Genomic DNA, 10,588 nt, shown 5'->3' on the forward strand with positions numbered 1-10,588 from the left:
TTTATTGCCATTTATTACACTCCCAATAATGTGCTACTTTCAACACCGTCCATTTCCATGTCTTTACATCAACTTAAATAGAAATTCTGTGCAAGTTTATCATCAACTCCCCATTCTCTAACCCCAATCTTTCTCCTGGTAACCTATATTCTAGATTCTGACTCTGAGTTTGCTTATTATAATTAGTTCATAACAGTGGAATCATACAATATTTGTCCTTTTGTGTCTGGCTTATTTCATTCAACACAGTGTCCTCAAGGTTTGTCCATGTTGTGGAAGGCATCAGGGCTTCATTCTGTTTTTACAGCTGAATAATATTCCGTTGTTTGTATATACCACATTTTGTTTATCCATTCATCAATTGATGGACACTTGTGTTGCTTCCATCTTTTGGCAATTACGAATAATGCTGCTATGAGCTTCAGTAAGCAAATATCTGTTCAAGTCCCTGCTTTCAATTCTTAGGAGTATATACCTAATAGTGGAATTGCTGTATCATGAGGTAATTCTATACTTAGCTTCCTGAGGAACTGCCAAACTCTTCCACAGTGGCTGCACCATTTTACATTCCAGTCAACAATGAACGAGTGTTCCTATTTCTCCACATCCTCTCCAACACTTTTAGTTTTCAGATTTTTTAATGGCCATTCTAGTGGGTATGAAATGATATCTCATTGTGGTTTTCATTTGCATTTCCCTAACCACTAGTGATATTAAGCATGTTTTCTTGTGCTTTTTAGCCATTTGTATTTCATCATTGGAGAAATGTCTGTTCAAGTCTTTTGCCCATTTTTAAATTGGATTGTTTGTCTTTTTATTGTTGAGCCATAGGATTTCTTTATATATTCTATGTATTAAGCTATTATTGAATATATGGTTTCCAAATATTTTCTCCCATTGAGTAGGTTGTCTTTTTACTTTCTTGACATTCCTTTCATATGTAAACATTTTTAATTTTGAGAAGTTCCCATTGGATCTATTTTTTCTTTGGTTACCTTTGCTTTGAATGTAAAGTCAAAGAAACCATGGCCTACCACAAGACCTCCCTACATTTTCTTCTCAGAGTTTTGTAGTTCTGGTTCTTATATTTAGGTCTTTGATCCATTTTGAGTTGGCTTTTATATAGTGTGAAATAGGGGTCCTCTTTTATTCTCTTGCCTATGGATATCCAGTTCTCCCAACACCATTTGTTGAAGAGACTGTTCTTACCCAGTTGAGTGGACTTGACAGCCTTGTCAAAATCAATTGGCCACTCTCTCTCTAACCAAGCCACCTTGGCAGGTGATCTCACTGTCCTCTCCCCTGTGTGGGACCTGACTCCCAGGGGTATAAATCTCCCCTGGCAACGCAGGATATGACTCCCAGGGATGAATCTGGACCCAGCATCATGGGATTGAGAACATCTTAACCAAAAGGGGGATGTGAAATGAAACGAAATAAAGCTTCAGTGACTTGAGAGATTTCAAATGGAGTCGAATGGTCACTCTGGTGGACATTGTTGTACACTATATAGATAACACTTTAGGTTTTAATGAATTGGAATAGCTAGAAGTAAATACCTGAAACTACCAAACTCCAACCTGGTAGCCTTGGCTCTTGAAGACGATTGTATAACAGTGTAGCTTACAAGGGGTGACAGTGTGATTGTGAAACCTTGTGGCTCGCACTCCCTTTATCCAGTGTATGGATGGATGAGTAGATAAATGGGGACAAAAACTAAATGAAAAATAGGGTGGGATGGAGGGGATGATTTAGGTGTTCTTTTTTATTTTTATTTTTTATTCTGATTCTGATTCTTTCTGGTATAAGGAAAATGTTCAAAAATACATTGGGGTGATGAATGCACAACTATATGATGGTACTGTGAACAGTTGATTGTACATCATGGATGATTGTATGGTATGTGAATATATCTCAATAAAACTGAAGTAAAAAAAAAATCAATTGGCCATAGACTTGAGGTCAGTTTCTGAACTCTCAATTGAATTTCATTGGTTGCATATCTATCCTTATGTCAGTACCATGCTGTTTTGACTGCTGAAGCTTTGTAATATGCTTTAAAGTCAGGAAGTATGAGTCTTCCAGCTTTGTTCTTTTTCAAGATGTTTTTGGCTATTTGGGACCCCTTACCCTTCAAATAAATTTGATAATTGGCTTTTCCATTTATGCAAATAGGCTGTTGGAATTTTGATTGGGATTTTATTGAATCTGTAAATCAATTTAGATGGAATTGACATCTTAATTATATTTAGTCTTCCAATTCTTTAATACAGAATGTCCTTCCATTTATTTGGGTCTTCTTTGCTTTATTTTAACAATATTTTGTAGTTTTCTGGGTACAAGTCCTTTAATCCTTAGTTAAATTTATTTCCAGGTGTCTGATCCTTTTAGTTGCTCTTCTTAATGGGTTATTTTCTTTATTTGTTCCTCAGATTGTTCATTACTAGTGTATAGAATTACTGATTTTTGCATTTTGTTCTTGTATTCCACCACTTTGCTGAATTCGTTCATTAGCTCTAGTACCTTTATTGTAGAGTTTTCAGTACTTTCTCTATATAGGATCATGTCATCTGCAAATAAAGAAGGTTTTACTTCTTCCTTTGCAATTCAGATGCTATGCTTGTTTGAATCTATTATGCCCCCCACAAAAGCCATGTTCTTTAATGCAATCTTGTGGGGGCAGACTTACTAGTCTTTTGATTAGGGTTGGATGTTTGATTAGATTGTTTCCATGGAGATGTGACTCACCCAACTGTAGGTGAGACCTTTTGATTAGATCATTTCTGTGGAGGTATGACCCTGCCCATTCTGAGTGGGTCTTAATTACGTCACTGGAGTCCTTTAAGAGAGCTCACAGAAACAAGCTCAGAGATGCTGAGAGAGACATTTTGGAGAGAAGCTAAAATATGTAATCCATAGTTTGCCCCCGGGAGAATCTAAGAGCCAACGCAGACCCAGATGTTTTAAGATGCTGGGAGATGGAGACAGAAGGATGTTTGGAGATGTTAAGATAACAGATGAAGCCTAGAGTTCGCCCCAGAGAAGCTAAGACAGGGCCCCCAGATGCTTAGATGCATAGTTGCTGAAGAAGCTAAGAGAGACAGAAGCCCAGAGACATCTTGGAGAAAGCCATTTTGAAACCAGGACCTGGGAGCAAAGGACTAGCAGATGCCAGCCATGTGCTTTCCCAGCCAACAGGTGTTCCAGACACCATTGGCCATTCTTCAGTGAAGGTTCCTCTTGTTGATGCCTTACTTTGGATACTTATATGGACTCAGAACTATAAATTTATAACCAAATAAGTCCCCTTTTTAAAAGCCAATCTATTTCTGGTATTTTGCATATGGCAGCTTTAGCAAACTGGGACAAATGCATTTTATTTATTTTTCTTGCCTGTCTTCTCTGGTGAGAACTTCCAGCACAGTGTTGAATAATAGCAATGTTAATGGGTATTGTTGTCTTGTTCAGATCATAGAGGGAAATCTTTCATTCTTTTATCATTGAGTACAATGTTAGTTTGTTTTTTTCATATTTTGCCATTTAACATGTGGAGGTAATTTCCTTCTATTCCTAGTTTTCTGGGTGTTTTTATCAAGAAAGGATGCTGGATTTTGTGAAATGCCTTCTCTGTATCGTTGACATGATCAAGTGTTTTTTTCCCCTTTCGTTTGTTAATGTGGTATATTACATTAACTGATTTTCTTATCTTGAACCATCCTCACATACCTGGGTTAAACCCAATTGATCATGGCGTATAATCCTTTTAATGTGCTGTTGGATTTGATTGGCAAGTATTTTATTGAGGTTTTTGAATATAAATTCATAAGAGAAATTGGTTTGTAATTGTCTTTTCTTGTGTATTTATTGGGCTTTGGTATTAGGGTGATATTGGCCTCTTAGAATGAGTTAGGTAGTGTTCCCTTCTCTTCAACTTTTTGAGCAGGATTGGTATCAATTCTTCTCAGAATGATTGTTAAGAATGTGAAGCCATCTGGTCCTGAACTTTTCATTGTTGCGAGGTTTTTGACGACTCATTTGATCTCTCTACTTGTAATGGGTCTGTTGAGGTCTTCTATTTCTTGTTGAGTCACAGTAGGTTGTTCTTGTGTTTCTAGGAATTTGCCCATTTAATCTAACATGTTCACATGTTCTAGGACACTATGAACAACATACAGTTGTTCTTAGTGCCCTCTTATGATCCTTTTTATTTCTGTGGGGTCAGTGGTAATGGCTCCCTTCTCATTTCTGATTTTTTTTTTCTTTATCAGTCTAGCTAAGGGTTTGTCAATTTTATTCATCTCAAAGAACCAAGTTTTTTAATTCTCTCTTTTTTTTATTCTCAATTTCATTATTATTGCTCTAAACTTCATTTCTTTCTGCTCGCTTTGGGATTAGTTTGCTCTTCTTTTTCTGCTTCTTCCAGTTGTGCTTTTAGGTCTTAGAGTTTAGCTTTTTCTTCTTTTTTAATGTAAGAATTTAGGACTATAAATTTTCTTCTCATCACTGCCTTCACAGCATCCTTTAAGTTTTGTTATGTTGTGTTCTCGTTTTCATTCATCACTCTGTTTGGTGGCCTGTGGTATCCATCCCCTACTCTTTTTTTTATCTTCATTTTATTGAGATATATTCACATACCACGCAGTCATACAAAACAAATCGTACATTCGATTGTTCACAGTACCATTACAGTTGTACATTCGTCACCTAAATCAATCCCTGACACCTTCATTAGCACACACACAAAAATAACAAGAATAATAATTAAAGTGAAAAAGAGCTATTGAAGTAAAAAGGAACACTGGGTACCTCTGTCTGTTTGTTTGTTTGTTCTTCTTTGTTCCACTGATTGTTTAAGAGTATTGTTTCACTTCCATGTATATGTGGATATTCCAGTTCTCCACTTGTTACTGTTAGCCAGTTTCATTCCATTATGGTCAGAGAAAGTGCTTTGTAGGATTTCAGTCTTTACATTTATTGAGACTTGTTTTGTGACTCAACATGTGGTCTATGCTGAAGAACAATCCATGCACACTTGAGAAGAATGTATATCCTGCTGTGTGGGGGTGCAGTGTTCTGTATATGTCTCTTAGGTGTGGTTCATTTATCCTATTATTCAAGATCTCTGTTTCCTTATTAATCTCTATGTTACTATTCTTCTATTGATGAGCCTGGTGTATTGAAATCTCCAACTATTATTGTAAAGGTGTCTCTCCCTTCAGTTTTGCCAGTGTTTGCCTCATGTATTTTGGGTTAGGTGCATAAATATTTTTGATTTTTATTTCTTCTGGGTAGATTGTACCTTTTATTAATATATATTGCCCTTCTTTGCCTTTCATAACAGTTTTGTGTTTAAGTCTATTTTGTCTGCTATCAGTATAGCTACCCCAGCCCTTTTTTTTTGGTTACTATTTACATGGAATATCCTTTTCCAACTTTTCACTTTTAGCCTATTTATGTCTTGTATTCTAAGGGGAGTCTCTTGTAAACAGCATATAGTTAGATCATGCTTTTATTTATCCGTTCCATCAATCTGTGTCTTTTGATTGGGGCATTTAATCCATTAACATTCATGTTATTATTGTAAAGGCTGTACTTAATTACTTCAGTCATTGTATCCTTTGGTTTTATATGTCATGTCTTTTGTTGTTGTTGTTCTCTCCCTTTAGACTTTTAGTTACCCTTACTGATAAGCTTCATGTCTTTCCATTACTACAAGCCACTCTCCTGTCTTTTCCTTTCTGCCTGCAGGACTCCCTTTAGTATTTCCTGTAGGCCAAGTCTCTTGTTGATGAACTTTCTCAGTTTCTCTTTACCTGTGTATATTTTAAACCCCCCCCACCTCTTTTTTGAAGGACGGTTTTTCCAGATAAAGAATTTGTGGCTGGCACAGTTTTTCTCTTTCAGTACTTTAAATATATCATACAACTGCCTTATTGCCTCTATGGTTTCTGATGAGATATCAGTACTTAGTCTTATTGTGGAGCCCTTGTATGTGGCAACTTTTCTCTTACCGTCTTTGATTCTGTCTTTATCTTTGGCATTTGACATTCTGATGAGTATGTGTGTGTTGAAGTAGGTTTATTAGGATGTATTCTGTTTGGAGTATGTTGTACTTCTTGGATGTGTATCTAAATCTGTTATAAGAGTTGGGAAAGGTTTGGTCACTGTTTCCTCAAATATACTAAATATACTTTCTGCCCATTTTCCCTTCTCTTCTCCTTCTGTGACACCCATAATGTGTATGTTCATGGTCTTCATGCTGTCATGCAAATCCCTGAGACACTATTCAATTTTTTCATTCTTTTCTCTATCTGTTCTGTTGTCTGTAAGATTTCTATTGTCCTGTCTTCTAGTTCACTGATTCATTCTTCTGTCTGTTCCAGTCTCCATTATTGTGCCTTTCATTCCCATAATTTCAGTGCTCTTGACTGGGCCATACCTTCCTGTTTCTTATTATGACTTGTAAATTTTTGCTTATGTCTAAGAATCTTCTTATCTTTCAGAATTTATTCTGAAAGTCATTTTCTCTCTCTCCTGTGGGGTTTTATCATTGATTGGCTTGGTGTTAAGGCTCCTCTTTGACTCTTAGTCTGCCTTTTTCTATACCTTTAGAATAGCCTGTGTTTAACTGATCAGATTTTTTTCTGCTTTTCTTCATCTGATTCTCATCCTCAATATGCTGTACAGTTTTAAGATGGCACTTTTTGTGCAATTCTTTCCCCTCCAGGAGAAAGCTTCCTTTTCTCTCTTCCTTCTCTGGGAATCTTGATCTGTTCTGTTTGTTTATGTTTTGCCTCTAAGTTTTTACATTCCTTTCTTTGTCTCTAGCTGCTTTTTCGTAGAGGCAAACTCTGGGAGGAGGATCCCCCAGGAGAGGAATTTCCCAGGTCAGTATTTCCTGGCTGAAACAGGGTCAGGGAGCTACAAAGGGGGCACAGACGAGCTCCAAAATGCCCTGGGGGTGTATCACAAAGGGCACCCAAAGCCTCTTTGATGACTCCCCAAATCTGTGCTTTCCTGGTCTTCCCAGCAATTGCACGTCTTCAGCTAACCATTCCCTGGAGCCCTGGGGAAGGGCTGCATCTTTAAATCTCCACAGGCTCCACCCTTTTCTGGAGTGGAGTTGAAACAGTGGCTGCTGCCCTCTTTGGGGCACTAGATCTGAGACTTGGCAGCCTGAATTCACTAATTAAAAACCATGATCTGCTGTGCCCACCCCTGTTCTTGGAGAAGAGGATGTTTGTGTTTCTTTCTGTCCCTAGTGAACTAGCCAGGGACTAGACCCCAAGGCATCCCACTGCAAGAGTAGGGGATGGATCCCTGGCAACATGGAATATGACTCCCGGGGAGGAATGTAGACCTGGCATTGTGGGACAGAGAACATCTTCTTGACCAAAAGGGGGATGTGAAAGGAAATGAAATAAGCTTCAGTGGCAGAGAGATTCCAAAAGGAGCCAAGAGGTCACTCTAGTGGGCACTCTTACGCACAATTTAGACAACCCTTTTTAGGTTCTAAAGAATTGGGGTAGCTGGTGGTGGATACCTGAAACTATCGAACTACAACCCAGAACCCATGAATCTCGAAGACAATTGTATAAAAATGTAGCTTATGAGGGGTGACAATGGGATTGGGAAAGCCATAAGGACCACACTCCACCTTGTCTAGTTTATGGATGGATGAGTAGAAAAATAGGGGAAGGAAACAAACAAACAGACAGAGGTAACCAGTGTTCCTTTTTACTTCAATAGCTCTTTTTCACTTTAATTATTATTCTTGTTATTTTTGTGTGTGTGCTAATGAAGGTGTCAGGGATTGATTTAGGTGATGAATGTACAACTGTAATGGTACTGTGAACAATTGAATGTACGATTTGTTTTGTATGACTGCGTGGTATGTGAATATATCTCAATAAAATGAAGATTAAAAAAAAAAAGAGTAGGGGATGAATACCACAGGCCACCAAACAGAGAGAGCAACTCACTGTTCCTTACCTCAGTTTATCAGCCTCTTCCTCCCACCCTTCCTTGGTTGCTGTACAATGTTCTTTTCACTTCTGAAGCCCTAGAACAGTTGTTGAGAGAGGAACTGTTTCGTTGGAAGGACTGGGTCCTGGAGCTCCCTACTCCACCATCTTCCCCTGAAGTCTCCGTGCACAATTGATTTTTTGCAAGAGAGCCAAGACACAGATACCACTTTATACCCTCTGGAATGGCTATAATAAAAAGGATGGACAATAACAAGTGCTAACAAGGATATTGGGAAATGGAGACCCTTATACATTGCTAGTTGGTGCAGCCACTTTGGAAAACAATTTGGCAGTTTCTCAAAGAAGTGAACTATAGAATAAGCATATGACCCAGCAATTTTACTGCTATGTATGTACCCAAGAGAATTGAAAGCATATGTTCGTACAAATACTTGTGCATCAGTGTTCATAGCAGCATTATTCATAATAGCCAAAATTGGCAACAACCCAAATATTCATCATTTGATAAATACAGAAATGAAATGTGGAAGTCTGAATTCTGTAGAGCAAGCCACAAGTTGGTAACTCGACGGTGACAATGAATTCCCCAGGAGAAGCTGGCTGGCTGAAGTAGAGGTAGAATTTCTTCATTCTGACTGCTGAAATCATCAGTTCTCCCTTTAAGGACTTCAACAGATTGAGTAAGGAGAGTTCTCATATTGCTGAAAGCTATGAGATGTTTACAGCCAGAGAGCATTCAACTGACTAATGATTTAAATCTTACCATGAAATATCTTCAAAGTAGTAATCAGGCCAGTGCTTGCTTGACTGAACAACTGGACACCATACCCTAGCCAAGTTGATAAATGAAATTAACCATCACCCCGTAAAATGGAATATTCAACCATAAAAAGGAATAAAGTAATGATACATGCTATAACATGGATGCACCTTGAAAAAAGTATGTTAAGTGAAAGACACACAAAAGGCCACATGTTACATGGTTCCATTTATATGAAATGTCCACAATAGTCAAGTCTATCTCGAGTCAAATTTATCTCAGAAAGTAGATTATAATTGCTGGGGGGCTGGTGGGGAGGATGGTTAGTGATTGCTAATGTTACATGGTATGGAATTTCTCTTTGGGTGACAAAAATGTTTAGAAAGTGGTGATAATTGTACAACTTTGAATATACTAACTATATACTAAAGATTCTAAAAACCTTTGAAGTTAAGGGTGAAGTTTATGGTATGTGAATTATAACTCAATTTTTAAAGTATGAGGAAGAAGAAAAACGAGAAACATATAAAAAAAAAGAGAAAATGGCAGACTTAGCCCTAACCTAACAATAATTACATTAATTGAAAATAGTCTAAATACACCATTTGAAAGACAGATACTGGCAAATCTATTAAAAAACGTGTGTAAACAAGTTGTCCGTCCACAAGAAAATTACTTCAGATATAACCACATGTGGGCAGGTAAAAGCTTGGAAAAAGATATATCATGCAGACATTATTCAAAAGAAAGCAGGAGTAGCTACATTAATATCAGATAAAGTATACTTAGGGCAAATAATATTACCAAAGCCAAAAAGATTCATTATATAATGATAAAGGGGACAAATCATCCAAGAAAATAAGACAGTCTTAAATGTGTATTCACTAAGAATCAGCTGCAAAATATGTAAAGTAAAAACTGTAATAAAATGAAAAGAGAAATAGTCAAATCCACAGTTGTCGTAGGGGATTACAACACTTCTGTCTTAACAATTGCCAGAACAGTCAGTCTTCAGCAAAGATACCGGCTAAGATGTAGAACCCAACAACACCTTTAACCAACGGGATTTAATTGAGATTTCTAGAAAATTCCACCAGACATCAGAATACACAATATTAGTGCCCACGAATATGTACAAGATAGACTATATCCTTGGCTATGAAACAAAGCTCAACAAATTTCAAAGGGTTGATATCACACAAAGATCAATAACAAAGATGATAGGAAAGTCTTAGAAAATAAACAACATACTCCTAAATACTCCATAAATCAAGGAGATAGTCTGAAGGGAAATTTGAAAAAATACATTAAATGAAATGCAAAATGCATATCAGATGTGCTGAGAAGGAAATATATACCGATGTGTTCATTAGAAAAGAGACAATCTTAATTCAATAATCTAAGCTCCCACCTCGATCCTGGATAAGGAAGAGCAAAATAAATCCAAAGCAAGCAGAAGGAAGGAGAAACTGAAGATAAGGTCAGAAAGTATAAAGTTTGTTTTCTTATTAAGTTGTCAGAATTCTACAGTGAATTTATAATGCCAAGGCAATGGCTTATTTTATTCTCAAATGCAGAGGGAAAGGTCATTGCTTTTATTATGAGTTTAACAAACATGCTCTTGATGAAATGTCAGAGCTTTACTAGTGCAAAAGCATATTGAGTTTTGAAAGTCAATTGTTTATAGTCTGTGAATATCATTCTTTGTGTTTAGCTGATAAAACAAATATTTTAAAAATAGAAATTAAAATTTTCTCTATAGTTTTTACTTTTAGACTGAACTTGGCTTTCAACTGTATTTGATGTTTACTTTGAAAAACTCAATTCCACTGGATACCAG

The sequence above is a fragment of the Choloepus didactylus genome, chromosome 6 (genome assembly GCF_015220235.1).
Source record: "Choloepus didactylus isolate mChoDid1 chromosome 6, mChoDid1.pri, whole genome shotgun sequence".
Taxonomy (NCBI): domain Eukaryota; kingdom Metazoa; phylum Chordata; class Mammalia; order Pilosa; family Megalonychidae; genus Choloepus; species Choloepus didactylus.